Source organism: Anas acuta, chromosome 5 (assembly GCF_963932015.1).
Source record: "Anas acuta chromosome 5, bAnaAcu1.1, whole genome shotgun sequence".
Lineage (NCBI taxonomy): Eukaryota > Metazoa > Chordata > Aves > Anseriformes > Anatidae > Anas > Anas acuta.
In genome coordinates, this window is record NC_088983.1 from 49,934,117 (window position 1) to 49,949,220 (window position 15,104).

At 36.5% G+C, this 15,104-nt stretch overlaps 1 protein-coding gene across 2 annotated transcripts in view; it reads right to left on the reverse strand.

The window, feature by feature from the left end:
* Nucleotides 1-15,104, reverse strand: part of RAG2 (recombination activating 2) — a 486,146-nt gene that overhangs the window by 284,446 nt on the left and 186,596 nt on the right. The window lies entirely within an intron of this gene.

Consider the following 15,104-nt stretch of genomic DNA (forward strand, 5'->3'; position numbering starts at 1 on the left):
AACGAACTTGTATTTAAAATGTAAATTCATCAAGTGCATCACTCATCACTGATATTTACAGTTTGCATATCTGTTATGCCCAAAAACCCTGTCAAGAACTGATGCTGCTTTGTGCTCGATTGCTGGTCATGGTAGAACTGCTCCTCCCTGTATAGTCCTGATACAGGATGAAATGCCTCCAGCAATAGAACTAGAAAATCAAATATTGTTCTCACAGATATTTCTCTACTTTTACTGAAGAAATACTCCTCACACTAGTGTATTCATTGTTCATGATAGCACAAGATATGATTTTAAGAAGTTCTCTACTATCAAATGACAAAATTTGCTTAATAGGTCTATCGATAACCTAAGCAGCAGGAACATGGGTGAATTTTGAATTAGGATGGCCTAAAATAAGTAAGTGCTATTGAAAAATGTTTTAATTGATCCTTCCAGGTTTCTCTGATGTTTGACTTAGTGCAGCAAGTGTGGCTAAAGCTGTGTTTTGTTTATATCTTCTCTGAAATGTATTAATATGAATGACGCCAGGGGAGTTTTAGGTTAGATGTTAGGAAGAATTTCTTTACTGAAAGGGTTGTGAGGCATTGGAACGGGCTGCCCAGGGAGGTGGTGGAGTCACCATCCCTGGAAGTCTTCAAAAGACGTTTAGATGTAGAGCTTAGGGATATGGTTTAGTGGGGACTGTTAGTTTTAGGTCAGAGGTTGGACTCGATGATCTTGAGGTCTCTTCCAACCTAGAAAATTCTGTGATTCTGTGATTATTATAATTCCTTATTTTATCTGCATTTACAAAACTTGTGCCTATTGTCTGAGCCTCTGGGCATGTTTACAATTGTTTTAAAGACACTTGCTAATATTGAATTGCTAAGAATGGGTAGCAGGCAGACAACACCCATATGAATCAGATGCAGTCTGTAATAGCATTTGACTATTAACCAAATGCTGCACATTTAGTCCATAAATAAGTACACTAAAACTCCCCAAATTGAGATGGATATAGCAGTTAGTTTTCCCACACCCTGTTTTCCATCATGGTCTTGATTATAAATCTTATGAGCTGTCTTTTCATCACTACTAAAGATTAATATTTACACATCATAAATGTCCTGTACTTCCATGTGATTGGCACCTTTCACTTTCTTCTCTGGGACAGGAAAACACTGCCTGATGGAAAAGACATTCTCATGTAAGGCCACCTTTAACAGAGGCCTACAGTGTCCTTCCATTCCCTTACGTGACTGATGATTACACGATTAGAAGGTAGATTACATTCAAAATTCTAAAATAATTACTTTCTGCTGCCTGCCAGAAATGTATTTATTTTTATGGAAGAAATAATTCTGGAAGTTCAGTACTTCTGTATTATGGTAACCTTTATGCTAACCTTTTCCTGATAAGGCATAAAAATGCAGGTTTAGACTTTTTTTTTTTTTTTTGGAGCTGTCATTCACATAGACTGCTAAAATTCACAGATTTCATTAGAGAAAGAGGAAGAACAGAAGAGAAACAGAGCAGGATATAAGCACAGACTTATACTAAGCAGTAGCAAAGCACTTCTCATAAGAAATACCCATTGAAAACTTGTATCTTAAAGTTACTAGCAGGAAGTAAAGGGCCACTTCAGTCTAACTGAATTGCAGCATTCAAAGACCAAAAGGCAACAAAAATTAGGTTGCTTTTAGGCTATGGCTTGCTCTATTATAATCACAGAATCAGAGAATTGAAGGGGTTGGAAGGGACCTCAAAAGATCATCGGGTCCAACCCCCCTGCCAATGCAGGTTCCTTAGAGCAGGCTGCCCAGGTAGGCGTCCAGATGGGCCCTGAATATCTCCAGAGAAGGAGAGTCCACAACCTCCCTGGGCAGCCTGTCCCAGTGCTCCGTCACCCTCACTATGAATACCAATGTAATGGCCTTTTGAGACTTCAGTTCCATTTACCTTGGGTTTCCAAGCTTTTCTCTGCAGCTAGAAGCTCTGGAAAAATAAAATAAAAACAGAGGCGGGTCTCTAGGAGCTGGGACTACAGCAGGAATATCTACAAGCATAGTAACTGGTATGACCAGGATGCAGAGAGATGATCCTGGATGGCAAAACCCAGCTCATTTCTCTAGTAATGATATCAGTGATGAAAGTCAGAGAAAAGGAAAACATATTAATGACTTCTGCTCACGGTAAAAGGCCTACTGCTTGGATTAATTTTTTAGTGCAATGTTCTGTCTACTTTAAAAGTTGCAAGTGACGGCTGTTAGAAGTGGAGAACCAATCTATATCAACTGCATTCACTCATGTACTTGCACAATATTTTCCTGTATATTACCCTTAGAACAGCACACTTTCAGCTGTTTTTCTGGAGATCCATAGATCATGACTGACACTTTTGAAAAAGATAAGTAAGGTTGTGTACATGCCCTGTATTTTGTGTTACACTCTAAAGCTTTTCTGAGAATACTGTTCCTAAACGCTGTCTGAAAATCATGTTTCTGAGAGGTCTCATAACAAATAGCCACTTTTGAAAGTGTTAATCACTGATGTTAAAGATACCTTCTTTCTATTTAATATTATACTTTTTATCCTTATAAAGGGAAGGGAACAGGCACTAAATATAATAATATAATAGAAAGATTCATTGCGAGTATGTTCATGTAAAGAAAATGAATGAAAGGTCTTTAGACTTTCATTCCATGGGGGACTACAGCAATTTTATTGGTATACTTTTTACTTAAACAAGATCTCATAAGTAGTTTAAATAGAAGACTTCATCTGAAAAATATTGCAAAATATCTGTTAACCACTCCCTTCAAAAAATAGCTATATTCCCATCTGAGGTCATCTCTTATAGCAATACTTGACTTAAAATTTTATGATTTTATACCTGACAACTGAAATTAGTAAAAATCACCTCTCTAGATCTTTAATTTCCCATATACTGAAGAATTAAGCTATTTAGACCGTATATTTCTTATAATCAGAGCTAACTGGTAGAACAATGTTTGTACAGGCTGTAATATGAATTTCAAGAGCAGCTGTTTGACTTCCCTGGAGTGTATGTCCAAGAGAAGCACAGATATGCTTTGCTTGGTCAAATGGTGCTTTTTCTTCCATAGGCTGATGTACTAATAAGCAACTTCCAGCAGGTGAAAAAAAAAATTTGCAAAGCAATAGTTAGCTTCAGTTGTTTAACTTAAACATTAAATATTTCGCTTGCTTTATCACTGTAATTTTCACATTTAAATTTCCAATTCTCTTGTCAAGCACAAAGTTGTGTTCATGCTTTCAACACTGCAAGAAAAAGTTTTACACCCACCTTCTCCTGGTTATTATTTCGAAAGCAATTTAAAACAATCTCACAAAAACATGATTTCTCATATTATACTTAGTGAAACAGAATACTCAGTAAATTAATGTTATCATTGGTGTCTCAGGATAATGTTGAGAAATGTCTTAAGCATTTTTCTTGGCTTTATAGCTTGTAAAGCATTGTGTACCATGCACAGATTATCATTTTCAAGGGGCAAACACATTTTACATGCTTACCCGTATCTCCATCCAGACATAAGATTGAAAAGCACCCGATATCTACCAATTTTTTCAAATTTTTCTTTTTTTTTTTTTTTTTTTTTGATCATTCATCTAATGTGCGGAACAGCTAGTCTAGCACAAGGTAAAGAGAGTATCATTTGCTGTTACTGACTACTGCAAATTACCAGCCAGATTTAAGGGGTAGGAGAAAAGCAATTGCATGTTCCCATTAACTTTCTCAAACAGGTAGTACATTCTTTAAAGCAATTATTTAAGGTGCATTTCTCTGTTTCCAGAGAACTCCAGACACATTTAAGAAAAGGATGGATAACAGAAGTCTACTTATGCAAACTTATGTGGGTAAAGGTTAGCACATGCAGGGAAGAAAGAAAGAATGAGAGAGCAGTCACAGTGGCTACCTGACATATTGTAAGCATAGAGGTATTTGGTGAGGGATAGGAGGAGAGACAGGAATGATTTTTTTTCACTCAGATAACGCTTAGAAACTACATGTTTGCTTCCTAGATTGTGAATCCAAATTGCAATCCAGAGATACATGATATGACAGAGGTTAAAAACAGAGTGCAGGGAAAGACCGACCTTTCATTTTCATTTGCAGTCATGATCATCATAAACATTACTGCAAACAGGCCCCGAAGCACAATCAGCTTAATATTTGTCATTTCAGAACAGTCAGCTTCTTTTCTATTGAAATGAATTACATAAATACAAACAGGTTCTCCTTCCCCTGTTTAGGTCCTTCACATGTCCACTAATAGTTTGTGCACATCATTTCCCATTCCCCCATTTTTTAAAAAGACAATTAAAACCAGATGTATGGCTTAGTTCTGGAAAGGAAGTAAAATTAAAGGTGAAAAGTCAAGATAATCAACTATTTTCCAAGAAACTATACATTCTGAAAGAAAGATGTACTCTCTCCAGACAACTGTTACTGCTGCTCAGGTTTAACTAGCAGAAATCCATGAAAAATTAGAAAACAGAGAAATTGTTGTAACAAATAAAAAGTATGATCTAACTGGGGAGAAAATGACACGTAGTGTTTGTGATAGAAGAGTTGAACTAAAAAACAAAGAGAAAAGGAGAAACAAATGCGTAAAAAAAAAAAAAAAAAAAAAAAGCCAAAACCTGCTCAAGCTTTTCATTTGCATGGAAAACAAAGGTGGTCACTTTGGATCATCAGGGTCCTCTGTGATACTCCAGGTACATTGCTGAAGTGCTGGCATGCTGCAGTGATTCAAATTAAACTACAGGGATCCAGTTTCCTCTTCCACGTGATCGAAATTGCTGCTGTACTGGTAGATCTTTATTTATTTATTTATTTATTTATTTATTTATTTTTTCCAGAAAAGATGTGGTGTATCAGCCACAGGAAAGACAGTTAGATAGAACAAGCATGAATTATACTTATGGAAGGGAAGGCAGTTTTTGCTGGTGCTACTTCTTAGAGTTTGTATCACTGCAGGATTCCACTGATGAACCACTGATGCAACCTCCTTTTGACTGAATAACCTCCCATATCCATTTATGCTCCCCCACAACCATTTGAGCATTTAAGTATACTACCGGGTGCTTTTTAACTGGGCAAATGTTTTATAATTCTGTTTTATGACTTAATCACACCTAATATATAAGCTATGTTACTGTTTGTACCATTGCAGTATTTAAGCTATAAAAGACAAATTCTCTTCAAGGCTTTATTGGAGTATATCTAGAATAAGTCCACAGAAATTTGTGTCATATTTTGGATAGAATGGGCCCAGACAAAGTAGGTTGATTTATATTGCTATTACTGGAAGCAGTATTTGGCTCAGCCTCTCTTGACAGCACTAACTTTAAGCATGAGAGCAGTGAGTATGTCATTACCAATGGCTACAGCCTCAGTAGACGAATTAAAATCTGGAAAGTTAAATGACTAGGAAAAAAACAGTACACAGATAAAAATGTTTCATTTCCCTGCTTTATTTCATTCTTACATCTTTCAGCAGGGAAAAATAAGCCTACAAAGATTCAGGATGAATACTATCTTCATGGACACCATTGATCATAAGTAGATCCCAGAGATGCGGTAGCATATAGGAGGCCAACTTCCATGTAATAAGCCATTCCATATGCTGCGCATGTAATACAATCAATAGGCTATTACCTTAGTCTTATCCACAAACTAAAGTAACAAAATTAACAGATCACAATCTCCAACCCAAGTCTGAAGCAAGCAAAGTTTGGACCTTGAGTCACACAGTATGAGTTATGGCCCAGAACACTGTTCCTGTGTAAAGTTTAGAGCTGTCTTGAAATCATCAGTACAATGAAATTCAAAGATTTGGGTTTTAGGGAAATATATTCTTGAGGGCTGTGAATACTATACTGCTGAGATGTGGTTTATAATAGATAAATTATCATTATTGGATTTATTGTTTAATGCTAAGAAGCAAGAATAAAATACTTATTTGCAAATATATTGTTCTTGTAATTGATGTAGCAAGCATGAAGAACAGCGGTAATGGTACCTCACCAACATTTATTACATTTCATGTAACACTGTCTCTGAGGATGGCTTGTTACCCGAATGAGATTTGGACAGAGCTGATCCAAATTTACTCCTTCTCAGTCTCTTGCCCATTAAATGGCAGGCTCCAGTTTGTGCATATTTTTTCAAAAGCTAATACCTTAAGCACCAGCTGCCAAAATATTGCTCATTTTTCCTTTATTAGGGACATACCTGCATGGACAATTTAAGGGAAAAAAAAAAAAAAGAAAAAAGAAAAAAAAGAAAAAGTCCAAAACATTTATATTATGGTGTGAGGCAGCTGGGATTATTATTGTGGTGATCATCAAATGAAGTATGGTCATTTCATTCGGTTACCCTTTATTCTTCCAGGACACTCTTTCATGCCACATGTCAAATAAATACCATCAGAGACAGGATTCAATTTTGCTTTCCCTGGAAGGTATGGCTCATCCTCACACACCATCAAATGGTCCATGCACAAATATCAATACCTCTCACTCCTTTCATTTGTAAAGCACTATTCACTCTGGAAACAGACAGGTATCATCTATTGACAGAAAATGTGCAGTAATCATAACAGGGGAAAGGTCAAAGTAGTCACTTGGTGCTCCCAACATCGCAGAAAACATAAAGAATCACCTACAAGACAGGACTGATGATGTTTGGTTGGCCTTTTAACAAAGAGAAAGGAAATCAGGGTGATTTTTGGTCAAAGTAGAAATAACTGACCATCTGTGGTTTGTGCAATCAGCATTGCTGTGACTGATTTGTGTCCAACTAATTCAGCTAATGCTCAGCTAGTAAATAAATGAAATACATATTCTCCCTTACCAGAACTGACTGAATATCATGAGTAACAGAGGTGTTACATGTATTTATAATAATTAATGACTAACCAGTATCTCCAAACTTTATATTACCTATGAATATATTAAATAATATTAATATAAATAATATTTACCTTGTTCACTATGGAAATTGAAAAAAAATATGCAAATGCTGTAAGATATTTAGAAAATTTAAGGGAAACTTAATATATAGTTATGAGCATTTGTTCCAGAAACCTAGTTCCAGTAATTATATACATCCAAACTGCAAACAGAAACACATGCTGTGACCTTCTGGTACAGGTCCAGTGAACACTGCTTAAATTTCAAATGTTTGACTGATCTCTGTACAAACAAACTGCAGGACAAAAATTATCTCTTCTCCCCCCCCTGGAAATTATAAATAGAAGGAAGTCATGCTCTCTTTGTTGAGAAATGCCAGGTAGATAAAAAGAACTGAAAGATAAAAATAAACATATTTGCTAATGATTAATTCCTGAGATAAACATCTTCTACTGACTACTGACAGATCTCTTGAAGTTTTTTTTTTTTGTTTGTTTGTTTGTTTTTTTGAGGGGGGCGTGGTTGGGAGGAGAGTGACGGGGTGGAGGATGATGGTGGTGGTGTGAGAGTCCTAGCTGTCTACAGATGACAGAACTCAAAAATCAGATGTTCATTCATACAGATAAACTTATGTTGATATCCTTTGGTTGTTCTAGCTGAGTAATTCAGTGCATTAAATATAGACTGAGTGTGAATTTCTGTTAGATATATATGGCACAAGAAGCTGGATTTGTTTAAGGCAGGTATATGGGAACAAAGGGTGTGGACTAAAACTGGCAAATTTGAGAAAGATACTGGGGGAAGTTTTATCTGGTACATTTAGAACTGCTTCAGATCATTTGTTTCCATCTGGTCTCAGTCCTAATCATTTGTTCTTTTTTTTTATTCTAGCAAAACAAGTAAATACAGTAGCTACTACACTGCAGGCTACTGATGGTTTTCACTGGTGGCATGACTGACTGTCTGGGACACAGCTGCATCCCCTGCTGCACACTGCTGCCTGCCTCCATGGAATACATGGAGGTTGAAGCATACACGCTTGTGGCAACAGATTAAGGAAGAATAATCTTGTGATTTTGTGAGAGCATAGGGGTCAAATCGCTCAGTTATACCTTAGCAGTGTAGTGGGAGATGCTAAATAAAACGTAGGAAAAAGCTTTTGCTTCCAAGAGAGTCTCCTGGTCTTGAACAAATGCAATACTCTTGACTAGGCTGAGTCAACAAATCAATCCATATTTCCTCATGTGAGATTGCATTTGAAACGGCTCCATTGTGCCTTCCTCCTTGCTTGGAAATGTTTCCTCTTGGCTAACTGTTCTAGAGGGCTGGTGATAAGGTACTTAGAAGGGGCAAGATCATGACCCTATGTATTTACTTCAACAATCAGCTTCAAAGCAGCTTTATCAACACTTCAAATCCGGACAACATTAGAGAATCTGTGCTATTGCATGCCATTGATTTCAGTCACTTTTCTTTGAATTTCCCATTTACAGCATTCAGTTAATGGAACCTATCCACTCTTTGAGAGGCTTTTTTTAAACAGAATTAACTGTTGAAAGATATCAAGCGTTTTACATGCAGCTACACACGGAGAGATGCAAACTACCACTGTCAATACTTCCACACCTTTAGCAAAGGCCAGAAACAGATGAGATGTGGGTGCCCTACTGTTTCACTTAGTCTCTCCTTGTAGCAGCTGTGATGCTGTAACCATGAAGATCTGAGGTCTGTAAACAGGCATAGTGTTTGGTCTAAGCTGGTCTAAGAAAAAATACCACATCTTCCTAAAAATGTCATGCACCTTACACAATTTAACTATCTTTTAAAACAAGACTGAAGATACATTTCAAGTATCTTCACAGAAAAAGACACTGATGACAATTCAAGCTATTCAAATTGAAAAAAGTAGCAGTCTATAAATTGGTCAGTGTGCACATTTTTGACACTCAGAAAATTATTAGTGGGTTAATATCAAATTACTGTTAGCACAATGTATAAGGATTTATATTGTACAGAGGATTCCTAACAGATTGTAGACATCTTCAAAACATGCTTCAGGAGGTAAAAACCTGTTTTTAAGGGTGATTTTTGCCAGTACACAGCAGATGCTCAGTTGGACTAAATCTGTGCAACTACAGAGTGGTGACCTGACTGTAAGTCAGCCAAAGTCCAGGATCTGCCTTAATAACTAATAAGAACTGTAAAATGTTGCCAAACTTGCTTTCTCTCCTTGTTTCTTCTATTTATTTCTGCATTTAATTATTTATTTATTGTTTAAGAAAAGAAGCAACAAAAAGATCAATATGTATCAGCTAACCCAATTAGAATACATAACAAAAACGTGCAAGTTAGTTTCACTACATACAGAAACCAACAAAGGAAAAAATTATAATAGTTATATAATTATATAATAATTATAATTATTAAAATTATAATAATATGATTTTAAGCTTGGATTGCTTTTTTACTTTTAAGAAGTAGGTCCATGCAAGATACTGTGCAAAGAAAAGCTGACGTTATTTTTATTTTCCAAGTGCTAACATTTTTTCTTCTTATAAAATCCTCTTACGAGAAAAATACCTTCAGCATAAACATCACCAGTCTTGTCACAGTGTATTAAAAAACCAAAAGTAATACTGTGTTTCTGCTTTATACGCTCAAGAAGTATCCCTGAACTGCACAATGCAGTTCAGCATGTTTTGCCACATTCTGCCTATTATGGCTGAGTACTTCAGAAAATAAACCCTACTTCCCTTGCAGTGAGTGGAAGGTTTCCCATTACTTTTCACACAGAATTTCAAGTTATTGTTAATTGGCAATTTGATAGGAATCCATGCAATTCTTACTTCTACCAAGTAAAATAAACAAATTGGGCACTATGCTGCTGTTGTATTACTCAATACATGAAAGGATGAAGATGGGCTACCAAACGCTCTAGAAATTTCTCAGAATTTTCCAAAAGTGTAGTGCATTTAGACATTGTTTCATCTTCGTATTCAGATTGGGATGTGCCTTTTTGCTGATTCTTTACCTGTTTTAAATGTTTCAGTCATTCAAACAAAATAACCAATTACATAGCAAACGAATTGAACGGTTCACAAATGCCCCCCGGTCTGACATTTGTTCATGTAAATTACTGGACAAATACTTATGAGCAACAAACATGTTGTCAGAAACCTGAGTCGGATTATAGATATGTCTTGACCAGTAAATATCCCAAAAGCTCAGTCCCTGGTTTGGTAGTTCTGATATTGCTTCTCCTTTCTACTGCAAAGATGAGTCACTTTCGACTGAGCTGCTGACAGCAATGGTTTTAATGTTTAATTTTTCTAGCTGGAAAGAAAACCTTTTTTAGCTACGAACATGCTCAGCCGACCAGATGGACATAATACCTCCACAAATACGTGAAAGTTACCTTTAAAAAGGACTGCAGTGAGCTTTAAAACAAATTCTGAATGTTGCATCGTATTATTTCTGAGATAAAATAAAATGCATCTATCCTGTCTTTAAAAAATATGATGAAAGCAAGAAACATAGGGTTAAGCAATTTTTTCTTATGTCAGAACAAGGAAAAATGCTCTAACTGCTATCCAAATAGCACAATCATAAGCAATCCATGTTACTTCTAGGTCAGTACACTGTTTGCTATTAGTGCCGTTCACGTGTTCTTATGCACTAGACAACAGGTATCGGGTACGACATCCTACACTAAAATATATATAAATAATACACTTTTAGTTACTGATAAGCCTAAAATTCTAACCACAGCATTTGCACTGACTCATGACCAAATAGCATACCCACTGTCACGAGGTACATCATGCAAAACAGACTCAGGCATTTTGGAAGTGTGTTTGTTTTCATGTTTTCCTGTTCCACTGACTACAACTATTATATCTGGAATTACTCCATTTTTTCATCCTGGCTTACCCACATGTATTGCTATTGCACAATTACCTCAGGACAGCCCTCTGCACTATTAACCATCAAAGACAAAAGAAACTGAAAGGAGAGGAAAAAAAATATTGCTTTTCTCTATGTAAAACGCTTCTGTTATTTTTCTGCAATCAAACTATATGATCAAAGTGGGCATGTGAACAGCATACTCTCAATTTTTAAAAACATTTGAATAATATGACTCTACAAATATAGAGTAATAAAAAAATACTTTTCAAATATTTTATGTATAGAAGACATCAAGATATTTAAAAGGTTGAGTCCATTTCAGGCCATAGTTTGATTACAATTTAGAATAGCACAGTCTTTATGACAAATTGATTAATAGCATGAAAATGTAACTATAAAAAAAAAAAAAGCCACAACAGACCATTCATAACCATACTGTGGTCATGGCCTTACACCTTTGAAAACGCTTACCAATGACTTTCAGCAAGTCTAAACCATAATGTTGGTCAAATAAAGAAATAGTTCACAGAACAGGCATAGGTATTTATGCAGAGAAAGGCTTCAAGGTACCATCATGGGAACAATTAGAGAACTGGAAACCATGACTTTCAATGAAAGACAGAGACCTGAATGCATTTAACTTATTCCTCCCCAGAAAAAAACAACCAACTTGGTCAGTTTACAAAAACTAACATGGGTAATATTTGGGAAAATACAGAAGCTGATCAACTGTTTATTAACCAAAATATATTTATAGCTGAAATGTGAAGCTGAGACTATAATAAACTAGGCAAGTTGCACATTACCTAGATTGGGGAAAACAGGCTCACAGAACACGTGAAACATTGTGGTGGTCATTATGTTATGACTGGAAGGCCTGTAAGCAAGACTGGCCATTTGTTTCTGTTATGCTGGAACTTGAACAGGATTTAACTCAAGGACATACAGCCCATATCAGACTACTTGGTGAACACTCCGGTCCTCCTTGGCTTTTCATCTTGGGAATCCGTGTAACATCAGGGCTCCGTCTTTCTTTGCACAGGGCTGGGCAACCAGCCATCAGAAAATCCTAGCCCTACGCAGTTTGCCTAGCGCTTCGGCTGCAAGTTTTCCTTGCTCATGCTGGGCTGCTGCTTTTTTTTCTGCTCTCAGTTTGTAACTCCCACAAATCTGTCTTGGAGTACACTTGTGTGAAGACTGCTGCTTCTACCCAAGTGCTTTTGATCAGCAACAAAGAGTGCTATGCTGTTTGCATTGTTACTATATATGAAGTTTTGTGCTTCAGTCCATTAATGGGGAACGTCTCACATTTCTCTCTGATTTTTTTTTTTTTTTTTAATCTTATTTTAGGATAGCAGTTTATTTCATTTTGAACTTTTCATGCTGCTTAATGGGCCTCTTCATGTCAGTCTAGAAAACTCACAAAAAGGAATAAATCTTGCTTTGATTTGTCCTTTTGAGAAAATGGGTTTCCTCCTCATAAAGGAAAGGGGTGTCTCAAAGCCCAAGGATCTTAAAAAACCCAGGGAGGCCACAGTTGCTTGATATCAGCAGCCTTCCCTCCAGGTAGCAGAGCTCTACGTGAAGCCATGCGTACACGCAGTCTCTCATTACTGCCTGACTCATCCCTTCACAGAGAAAGACAGGGGATTTTACTGTTTGGGAACAGAGTTAAAGATGTGAATATAAATATCTGTTTATCATTTAAAGTGTGCAGAAGAGAGACAGATTGCAATTACTGTGGTGTAAATTTGAAGTAACATTACGGAAATTTAGATCAGGATATATGCTCAAACTCATAACGAAACTACTAGTCAGAGAAATTATTTCATTGATAATGAGGCCCAAGAAATGGAGAGAAATTGTAATGGTAGCCTTTTTTTTTTTTTTTTTTTTGACAGAACCAACTTGAACTTGTTTCAGCTTTTTGAAATAGAGCATAATAATTGCATTCACAGGAGCTGGCTGAAACCAGGCAGCCAATTCACAGGTGGAAGGAACATCTGACGAAATCCCTTTTAGCAGGGAAGCTGCCAGTGCATGCACCTGGCTTTTTGTTGGAGTCATTTCCATCTGACAAAAGCATTGTTGTGAAATGATGGGGAAAAATAAACAAGGAACAAGGCATGCTGGAATTTAAACTGAAAGAGAATCTTGCCTGGGTTTAGGAGTTTAGGAAAGGCTAAGGGAAGCACTGGAGGACCTAGCACTTTCCCATCAGCAAAACAGAGGAAAATGAAGATTTGTGGGAACCTTATCTGAATTTCTCATGTTTTTCTTTTTTTTTTTTCCCCCCAAGCAGTCCTGAGAACCATATTGTTGGACAAGAGTCCCATTCTTTAGGGATTTTAACAATGCAAACAGAATTCTGGGTCTTGTTCCAAGGGGATAATATACAGTGGTTTGTAAACATTCACAAATGATGCCAAGCTCTTGCTAATGATATTTAAGAGTTGACAACTTTCAGTGTACAGGCTGAGCTCACAGGTGAGGTATGTCACTGCTGGGTGTGGTGTACCAGGAATTGCTGGCCTTCCTAACTGCCATAATTAAGAGTCCAGAATGCAACTTAAGTGCTCAGGAACAAAGTGTTAGAGTTTGTGGTGAGGACTGACTAGGTCTAGAATAAAGAAAAAAAAATATCTTTCATACTATAAAACTATGTCATATGCTATAATCACTTCTTTAACCGGACTCCATTAACTAATTTTTCTACTTAAAAATTACAATAGAAATAATAAAAATTATAAACCAAACTGAGTGTGAAAGAGAACTGTGTCCTCTGGGCTTGATCCAAATTGAATCTCCTAAAAATCTCACAAAATCTTTACAGTCTTAGAATGGCCAGCACAGCTGGCTCACTGCCACCCCATAAGGTTTCTGCATAGGGGCCATGCCAGGCAGATTCCTGGTTCCTGTCCTGTTGGGTCATTTTTCATGCTCCATGTATTTCTTACTGCTGAAATAGGCTGTTGACAGCCAGAAGCAGCCACTGTGCCTAATTCCTTAGTCCTTTTGCCAGATTCATCACTGGCAAGATGTGAATCCAGCTCTGAGCCTATAAACTAAAGCAAAACACTATAACTTACACCAATTTGCTGACATTACTGTCAGATCTCTCCAAGTTCTGCATTGTACATTTTATAGTTCATCCCATTCTGCTTTTTTTTTTTTGTATTGTAATTCTCTGTATGTGGAATGGAAAGCAGTTAATTGTCACTAATAAAAAGACTTTCCAGACAAGCTTTTTTACCGTTCTTCTTTCTGTTCTTCTCCTCAAAAGAGAGAGGGAGACCTCCAACTTCTTGGATTTGAAGAGGAAGACAATATTTTACATTTCTTTTATAGGAAAGGAAGGAAGAGAAGAAAGGGAGGTCTAAGTTACTAACAGCTATTGCATATAGCAAATATTTGCCCTTCCCTTATCAATACTTAGTAATACTTGTCTGCTAACTTAAAAATTCCCTCCTTTTTGGATAAAATAGACTATATCTGGGTGTCAAAGCTCATGATTTGAGCAGCATTGGGAAGTGGACAGCAAAAATTATCCTTCACTGAAATAAGAAATAAAGAAGATATTTCTAGGAACACCAGCTATAGGTCCCTGGAGGAAGCAGTGTTAGTTGAAATTCATGTGTTGTCTCTATTTTTTTAACTAATTTATTTGCTGATAACTAATTGATATAACTAATATAGCAAATAACCAATTGATTAACTGATCAGGGTAAAGCAAGTGCTTGGACAAGTATATAGTAGCTATATTTGGACAGAAAGAGGCATTTGTGATTTTCTTACATTCAACTTTGACCTGAATGATTTACACAAACTTTCTACTCAAATGTTCCTGAAAAGGTTGGCCACTGATTCAGCTTCCTTTATTTCCTCTATACAACACCAGTTAGATAAATACATGTGATAAGAAAATATATGAAAAAGAATACATGAAACCCAGGCATGTTACAGCATGAAACACTTTCTCATGGAAGTATAATGGATTGGCAGATATGAAGGTGGATGTTTTAAAAACTTGCATTTCTCTTCATGTTCCTTTGACCTGCGGTTATGTTCTATGTATACAAAAGCTAAATGATGAAATGGGTGAAATTATTGAATGAGTTTGGAACATGACATAAGAAATACATTTTATTAAATTCTGGCTAACTTGCCATGTCTGAAACTTTAGATGGTTATAGGAGCCTGTGTCCTGAGCCAAGCAGATATCATTCAAGTGCTGGACATTCCCTTTCCCTTGTCAG